The sequence below is a fragment of the Elephantulus edwardii genome, unplaced genomic scaffold (genome assembly GCF_000299155.1).
Source record: "Elephantulus edwardii isolate Elephantulus edwardi_28Jun2011 unplaced genomic scaffold, EleEdw1.0 scaffold00349, whole genome shotgun sequence".
Classification (NCBI taxonomy): Eukaryota; Metazoa; Chordata; class Mammalia; order Macroscelidea; family Macroscelididae; genus Elephantulus; species Elephantulus edwardii.
The window spans coordinates 1,600,350-1,608,630 of NW_006400099.1; the positions used below are offsets into that span (position 1 = coordinate 1,600,350).

At 44.9% G+C, this 8,281-nt stretch overlaps 1 pseudogene; it reads left to right on the forward strand.

The window, feature by feature from the left end:
* Positions 1-6,877: 6,877 nt before the first annotated feature.
* LOC102868236 lies at positions 6,878-7,416 on the forward strand (annotated as a pseudogene).
* Positions 7,417-8,281: the final 865 nt, after the last annotated feature.

Below are 8,281 nucleotides of genomic sequence, written 5' to 3' on the forward strand. Positions count from 1 at the left end.
TCCCTTCATGACTGGGACATTTCACTCAGCATAATGTTCTCCAGAGTCAACCATTTTGAGTAATATTGCATGAGTTCCTTGTGTTTTAATGCAGCATAGTATTCCATTGTGCGAATATACCACAGCTTCTCTAGCCATTCGTTTGCTGATGGGCACTTAGGTTTTTTTCCAACTCCTTGCTATTGTGAACAAAGCTGCAATAAACATGCGTGTGCATATATCTGCGTGGGTGTCAGTTATGGTCTCTTCTGGGTATATTCCCAGTAGTGGTATTGCTGGGTCAAATGGTATCTCTATTTGCAACTTTTTGAGAAAGTTCCATACCGCTTTCCACAGGGGTTGCACCATTTTACACTGCCACCAACAGTGAATAAGGGTTCCAGTCTCTCCACAACCTCTCCAGCATTTGTTGCTAGCTGTTCTGTTAAATTTTGCTATTCTTACTAGGGTGAGATGATATCTCATAGTTGACTTCTGGGAGCTGTAGTCTGTACCTGCGATTTGAAGGAAGAGGGGGTCATGGTAGCTGGGTCACAAGCCCTGGCCTGACACTCCCTGCACTGTCCTCACAGATTTCCCACCAAAATCCAGATTTTAAAGATGGCATTTCCCCGGAGAGCTTTGGGAGCTCTACTCTGTACCTGTGATTTGAAGGAAGAGGGGTTTGGGCGGCGGGGTCACAAGCCCTGGCACTGCACTCTCGCCTCTGTCCTCGCAGATTTCCCATCAAAAGCAGTCCCTCCACTGTCTTCGCAGATTCCCCACCAAACTCCAGGTTTTTCAAGATGGTGTTTCCCCACAGACCTCTAGAAGCTGTAGTCTGTACCTGCGATTTGAAGGAAGAGGGGGTTGGGGCGATTGGGTCACAAGCCCTGGTCCTGCACTTCCTCCACTGTCCTCGCAGATTTCCCACCCAAATCCAAGTTTTTCAAGATGGCCTTTCCACACAGACCTCTTGGAGCTGCAGTCTGTACCCACGATTTGAAGGAAGAGGAGGTTGGTGCGGCTGGGTCACAAGCCCTGGCTCTGCACTCACTCGACTGTCCTGGCATTTTTCCCATCAAAAGCAGTCCTTCAACTGTTCACGCCGATTTCCCAACAAAATCCATGTTTTTAAAGATAGCATTTCCCAACACACCTCTAGGAGCTGTAGTCTGTACCTGTGATTTGAAGGAAGAGGGTGTTGGGGAGCCTGGGTCACAAGTCCTGGCCCGGCACTCCCTCCTCTGTCCTCACAGATTTCCCACCAAAATCCAAGTTTTTCAAGATGACATTTCCCCACCGACCTCTGGGAATTTTAGTCTACCTGCGATTTGAAAGAAAAGGGGGTTGGGGCGGCTGGGTCACAAGCCCTGGCCCTCCACTCCCTCCACTGTCCTCGTAGATTTCTCACCAAAATCCAAGTTTTTCAAGATGGCGTTTCCCCACAGACCTCTGGGATCTATAGTCTGTACTTATGATTTGAAGGAAGAGGGGGTGGGGGCAGCTGGGTCACAAGCCCTGGCCCGGCACTCCCTCCACTGTCCTCGCAGATTTCCCACCAAAATCCAAGTTCTTAAAGATGGCATTTCCCTAGAGACCTCTGTGTTCTGTAGTCTGTACCTGTGATTTGAAGGAAGAGGGGTTTGGGGCGGCGTGGTCTCAAGCCCTGGCGCTGTACTCCCTCCACTGTCCTCGCTGATTTGCCACCAAAAGCAGTCCCTCCACTGTCCACGCAGATTTCCCAACAAAATCCAAGTTTTTAAAAATGGTGTTTCCCCACAGACCCCTAGAAGCTGTATTCTGTACCTGCGATTTGAATGAAGAGTGGTTTGGGGCTTCTGGGTCACAAGTCCTGGCCCAGCACTCCCTTCACTGTCATGGCATATTTCCGACCAAAATCCCAGTTTTTAAAGATGGTGTTTCCCCAGAGACCTCTGGAAGCTGTAGTCTGTACCTGCCATTTGAAGGAAAGGGGGTTGGGGTGGCTGTGTCACAAGCCCTGGCCCTGCACTCCCTCCACTGTCCTCACAGATTTCCCACCAAAATCCAAGTTTTTCAAGATGGCGTTTCCCCACAGACCTCTGGGAGTTGTAGTCTGTACCCGTGATTTGAAGGAAGAGGGAGTTGGGGAGTCTGGGTCACAAGCCCTGGCCTGGCACTCCCTCCACTGTCCTTGCAAATTGCCTTTTTTTTTTTTTTAATGTGACCAAATACCGATCTCTTCTGCTCAGTTTGCCAGATAGCAGTTTTTCAAATTTCTTGGCACAGGCTAGCTATCCACCATGTCTAGGTTTGCATGTATTTATTGAACCACCTCAACTATTATTCCATCAATTCATAGTGCTCTTTTGTATTGTTTTTGCAAGTGATGACTGTGGAGTCGAGCAAGCTGTAATTGCCAACAACCTCAATCTCTTCTTCATCATGGTGCTGCCAATTGGCCCAGTGGTGAGAATCCTTCTCTTCCTGATGTTGAGCTTCAATACATATTGAAGACTTTAGTCTTTGACCTTCCACAGCAAGTGCTCGTGTTCTTTTCAGTTTTAGCAAGCAAGGTTGTGTCATTTGCACATCGTATGCTGTTGATGAATCTTCTTCCAAGAGTGACGCCACACACGGACTACCAAAAAAAGGATGCAGAAACATTTTCTCACATGACTCAGAAATGCAGCTGCTCGTGCTTGGCAAAAGACTAGGGAGGAAGGAGGAAGACTGGTAATTGTTGAAGAAAGAGAAGACAAACCTCAATGAGGCAGACTGGCACAGTAACTATAGCAATGGGCTTGAACATACTGGACATTGTAAAGATGGTACATGGTAAGGCAAAGTTCAGATCTGTTGATCATAGGATCACTATGAGTAGTAGTCAATTTGATGGCACCGAAGAATAACAGTTTGATATTCAGAGGAAGGAGAGACAGATGGCAGGAAGGAGCAACAGACAGTGCTGCCTGCCCTACTCCCACAGTTATTTTGGGGGATAACTGCTCTGTAGCTTGACCACGTGGGACACACTAACTCAGGGAGCAACCACCTGCTGGCCGCCGGGTGACCATGGAGGCGCAACTGCCCACCCACTGTCGCATGACCCCATTGTGGCCTGCTGCCACTGTATAAACAACACCCCCGCCCCCGTGGTGCCCAATCCCCATCCCCCACCTCCTGGTGGTGGTGCCTCAGCCTGGTGCTCCTGCGCGCCCACCGCCACAGCCCTGTGCTCCCCCCACAGCCCCGAGTCCCGGCCTCCTCCCCCTCCCCCCTGTGGTAGCACCACAACCATGCGCCTCCACCGCCATCACAGCCCTGCGACCCCAGTGGCTCCCCAGCTCCATTAGAGAGTCTTTCATGCCACATGGAGACCAATCAATGTGGTGAACTGTGGACAGTAGGATTTTGAATCAGAACTTTTGTTGAAGCAATTCCTTTCAGAGCTACAGGAACACAAAACCACACCACAGAACCAACCATCTCCTGAAGCTACCAACCGAGGTGTTGTGGGACTGATCTGGCAGGAGAAAGACTGGTAGGATGCTGACTGGGTTTTCTGTGACACTGACATGGGAGAGCACCCAAGGGTGAGCCCTCTGGTGGGAATATGGCCAAGCTCTCTTGAGCCACGCCGACTGCCCAGGAATGAGCCAGCCAGTGGTAATCTGTCTGAACTTTTATGGACATTGCACACTAGCCAGAGGCAAGTAGGTCGATGGGAATTTGACTTTGACTTTTCAGGTCCCATTGGACCCAGGACCTTGCAAATACTAAGAAATTCACAACCTACCTAAACTGACACAAACCAAAATTGAACATCTGAACAGACCCATTACAAAAGAAGAAATTGAAAAGTAATACAACAACTTCCAACCAAGAAAAGCCCTGGACCAGATGGTTTTACAAGTTAATTTTATCAAACATTCAGAGAAGATATGTCACTAGTCCTACATAAACTGTTTCAGAAAATAGAAAAAGATGGAATTCTCCCAGAGTCATTCTATGAGGCAAACATATCCTTGATACCAAAGCCAGAAAATGACACCATCAAAATAGAAAACTACAGGCCAATATCTCTCATGAACATAGATGCAAAAATCCTGAATAAAATACTGGCCAATAGAATCCAATGATACATCAAAGAAATAATTAACCATGACCAAGTGGGATTCATAACACATATGCAAGGATAGTTCAATATAAGAAAAACAATTAATGTAATTCATCACATTAACAAAGCAAAGAACAAGAACCACATGATCCTGTCAATTGATGCAGAAAAGGCCTTTGACAAAATCCAACACCCTTTTCTGATTAAAACACTCAACAAAATAGGATTAGAAGGGAATTTCTTCAATATAGTAAAAATTATTTATGCAAACCCAAGAGCCAACATTGTTCTCAGTGGAGAGAGGTTAAAGGCATTCCCTTTGAGAAAAGGAATAAGGCAAGGATGCCAACTATCACCTCTCTTATTCAATATTGTTTTGGAAGTCTTAGCGATAGCAATAAGACAAGAGAAGGAAATAAAAGGTATCCAAATTGACAAAGAGGAGGTAAAATTATTTCTTTATGCAGATGATACGATAGTATACTTAGAAAACCCTAAAGGCTCAGCAAAAAAACTATTGGATTATTCAAAATGGTTGACTCTGGAGAACATTATGCTGAGTGAAATATCCCAGTCACAAAAGGACAAATATTACATGATGCCACTGTTGTAGAATGGGACTGTCCTTGGGGTTAGGGAGACACTGAGTAAGATGGGTTCAATAATGTATACTGCACTGAAACAGAGGAGGGAGAGAACCGTCTAAAAGAGAGATATAACTGGGTATTTCTGTCATCACAGGAGACTAGAGCGAGGGCTGCATGGTGGAGGGGACCTGGGGGAGTGTTTGTAAAACAATGAAAGAATCTTTTCTTTTACTTTTCCATAATTTTTGGACTCATGTACTTATAACTTGTTAGTCAAATTTGTGTCTTCTAGGTTGCAACACCCCCATGATACATCTTGAAGGATATGTACATGTACGGCCAAGCACAATCAATAAGAGTGCATCTGAATTCCAAAATCAATCTCCATAATAGTCTATGTGTTTCCTACTGCCAAAGGGGCCCTTTAGAGTAGTGAGAGAAGATCTTCACCCTGAAAGCCACAGCGTCCCTTTTCAGCAGGAAGTAGCTAAGAGAATACGCCGTCCCCTTTTCCTTATGACTCAGGGTGAAGTCTCAGGGAGGAGTGATAGGGAATGGCAAAGGATACACTGACAAAGAAGATTAATCAGAACTGGCTTTGACAAGCACTGTGGCATTTGGACAAGAACAAACTGGGAGGAGGGTAGAGAGAATAGTGCAACAATGAATGAGTGGAAGCCCAAAATCTCTGTAAATGTTTATGAAAATTAATAAAATATAATTATAGAAAAAAAACACCAAAAAACTATTGAACACAGTGGAATAATTCAGCAAAGTGGCAGGATATAATATCAACATACAAAAATCAGTTGGATTTCTCTACAGTGACAAAGAGGATACAGAGCCAGAACTGAGAAAAACAAAACATTACTACAAGAAACAAGAAGAGACCTGGAGAAGTGGAAGAATATCTCTTGCTGATTGATAGAGGAAGACTCAATATTGTGAAAATGACAATACTACCAAAGGCAATTTACACGTTTAATGCATTCTTCCACAAGATGTAAAAAGCAATCTCCAGTTTCATTTGGAATGGAAAGAAGCCCAGAATAAGCAAAGCACTCCTTAAAAATAGAAATAAAGGTAGGAGGCATCTCACTCCCTGGTTTAAAATCCTACTACACTGCTGTGGTGGTTAAGACAGCATGGTACTGGTATAATGACAGACACATACATCAATGGAGTAGAACTGAGAAACTGGAAGTCATCCCATCTAACTATGGTCCACTGATTTTTGACAAGGAGATGAAATCAGTTAAGTGGGGAAATGACAGCCGTTTTAACAAATGGTGTTGGCAAAATTGGAAAAGTATCTGCAAAAACTGAAAAGCAAGGTCCCCAGTTCACTCCATATACAAAAACCAACTCAAGGTGGATCATAGACCTGGGACTGAATCCAAGGACTATAAACTTCATTAAAGAAAAGCTTGGAAGAACACTAGAAGTCTTTATCCACTACATAAACAGTTTTCCAAGTATCCTGAAAAACCTACAATAAAAAAAGATGAATGGGACCATCTAAGAATCAAATCCCTATGCACATCCAAAAACTTCTCCAACAGGGTAAAAAGGGAAGCCACAGACTGGGAAAAAGTATTTGGTAATGACATGTCAGATAAGGGACTTATATCTAGAATTTATAAAATATTTGAGCACCACAACAAGATAAAGGTAAATAATCCAATAGAAAAATGGGCACATATATGAACAGACACTTCACTGAAGAAGAAATGTTCAAAATCCCTAACTCTAAGAGAGATGTAAATCAAAACAACTATGAGATATCATCTCACCCCAGTCAGAATAGCAAAATTTAACAGAACAGCAAACAACAAATGATAGCAAGGTTGTGGAGAAACTGGAACCGCTATTCACTGTTGGTGGAAGTATAAAATAGTGCAACCACTGTGGAAGGAGGTATGGCGCTTTCCCAAAAATTTGCAAATAGAGATACCATTTGACCCAGCAATTCCACTACTGGGAATATACCCCAAAGAGACCATAACTGCCACCCACGCAGATATATGCACACCCATGTTTATCGCAGCTTTGTTCACGATAGCAAGGAGTTGGAAACAACCTAAGCGCCCATCAACAAAGGAATGGATAGAGAAGCTGTGGTATATTCACACAAAAGAATATTATGCTTCATTGAAAAACAAGGAACTCATGCAATATTATTCAAAATGGGGGACAGGCCATTGCATTCATGGCTGCCCCGCTGGGTGGCATGTTCTGGGCAGCCTCTGGGGGCCCCCCAAATCCTGCCCGGACTCTCGAGCCAGGCTTTGCTTCTTCAAGCCGCACCAGGGCCTCCGAAGAGCTCGAGCAATACCTTGGTGGATGAACTGGAGTCCTCTTTCGAGGCCTGCTTTGCGTCTTTGGTGAGTCAGAACTATGTCAGCGGCACCGACCAGGAGAAAATTCGCACTGGTGTTGATCAGTGTATCCAGAAGTTTCTGGATATCACAAGACAGAGTGTTTTTTCCTACAAAAAAGATTACAGTGATCTGTCCAGGAACAGGTTTAACAGAGCAGGTTATCAAAGAGGACGTCTCGGAGCTGAGAGACTAGCTGCAGCGGAAAGATGCCCTGGTCCAGAAGCATCTGACCAAGCTGGGGCACTGGCAGCAGGTGCTGGACGACATCAGCATGCAGCACAAGAAGCAGGCTGAGCTCTTGCAGGGCTCCCTGGCCTACCTGGAACAGGCCTCCGCCAGCATCCCCACACTGCTGAAGCAGCCCTGATCGTGAAGCTATGAGCGCACCAACCTGAGTGCGCCACCCTGAGCGCCCCCAGCCCTAAGCGTACCACCCCGAGTGTGCAGCCAACACCTCCCCCCCTCCTCGCCCAGAGCTGCCTCCTGCCTCACCCACCTGTGCAAACAAACTCCCATTCCCAGTGGCCTGGCCTCCTGGGAGAACCCAGTGTCAGGGCATGAGAGGACTCACGTTTCATGCTCCAGCACCCAAACTTTTCAACTGAGTTTTGTTGTTCGGTGCCGTCAAGTCGGCCTAACTCAGCTGCCCGTGTTCAACAAAACCAAGCCCTGCCCAATACTGTGCAACCATAGTTTATTAGCTATTTGTTTCTCAATTACTTTGTAAAATGCCTGTAGTTTTGGTTTAAAAAAAAAATGGGTGACCGTGGAGGACATAATGCTGAGTGAAGTATCTCAGTCACAAAAGGACAAATACTGCATGGTGCCACTGTTGTAAAACTGGACTGACATCAGGGTTGTGGGGAGACTGAGAAAGATGGGTTAAATAATGCATACTGCATTGAAACAAATGAGGGAGAAAACTGTTTAGAAGGAATTATGTGATTGAATATTTTTGTCATGACGGGAGTCCAGAGCAAAGTCTGCAGAATGGAGTCGACCTGAGGGGAGGGATTGTAAAACAATGAAAGAATTTTTCTTTTACTTTAACAAGACGGAAGTGTGCTGGGGGGAGGCTTGTGCGGGAAGAAAAGTGCAGCAATGAATGAATGGAAATCCAAAGTCTCTCTAAATTTTCATTGAAATTAATAATAAAAAAAATTTTAGAAGAGTTTGATATTCAGCACATATAAAGAACATCTACAACTTAGCAACAAAAGACAGAAAACAAA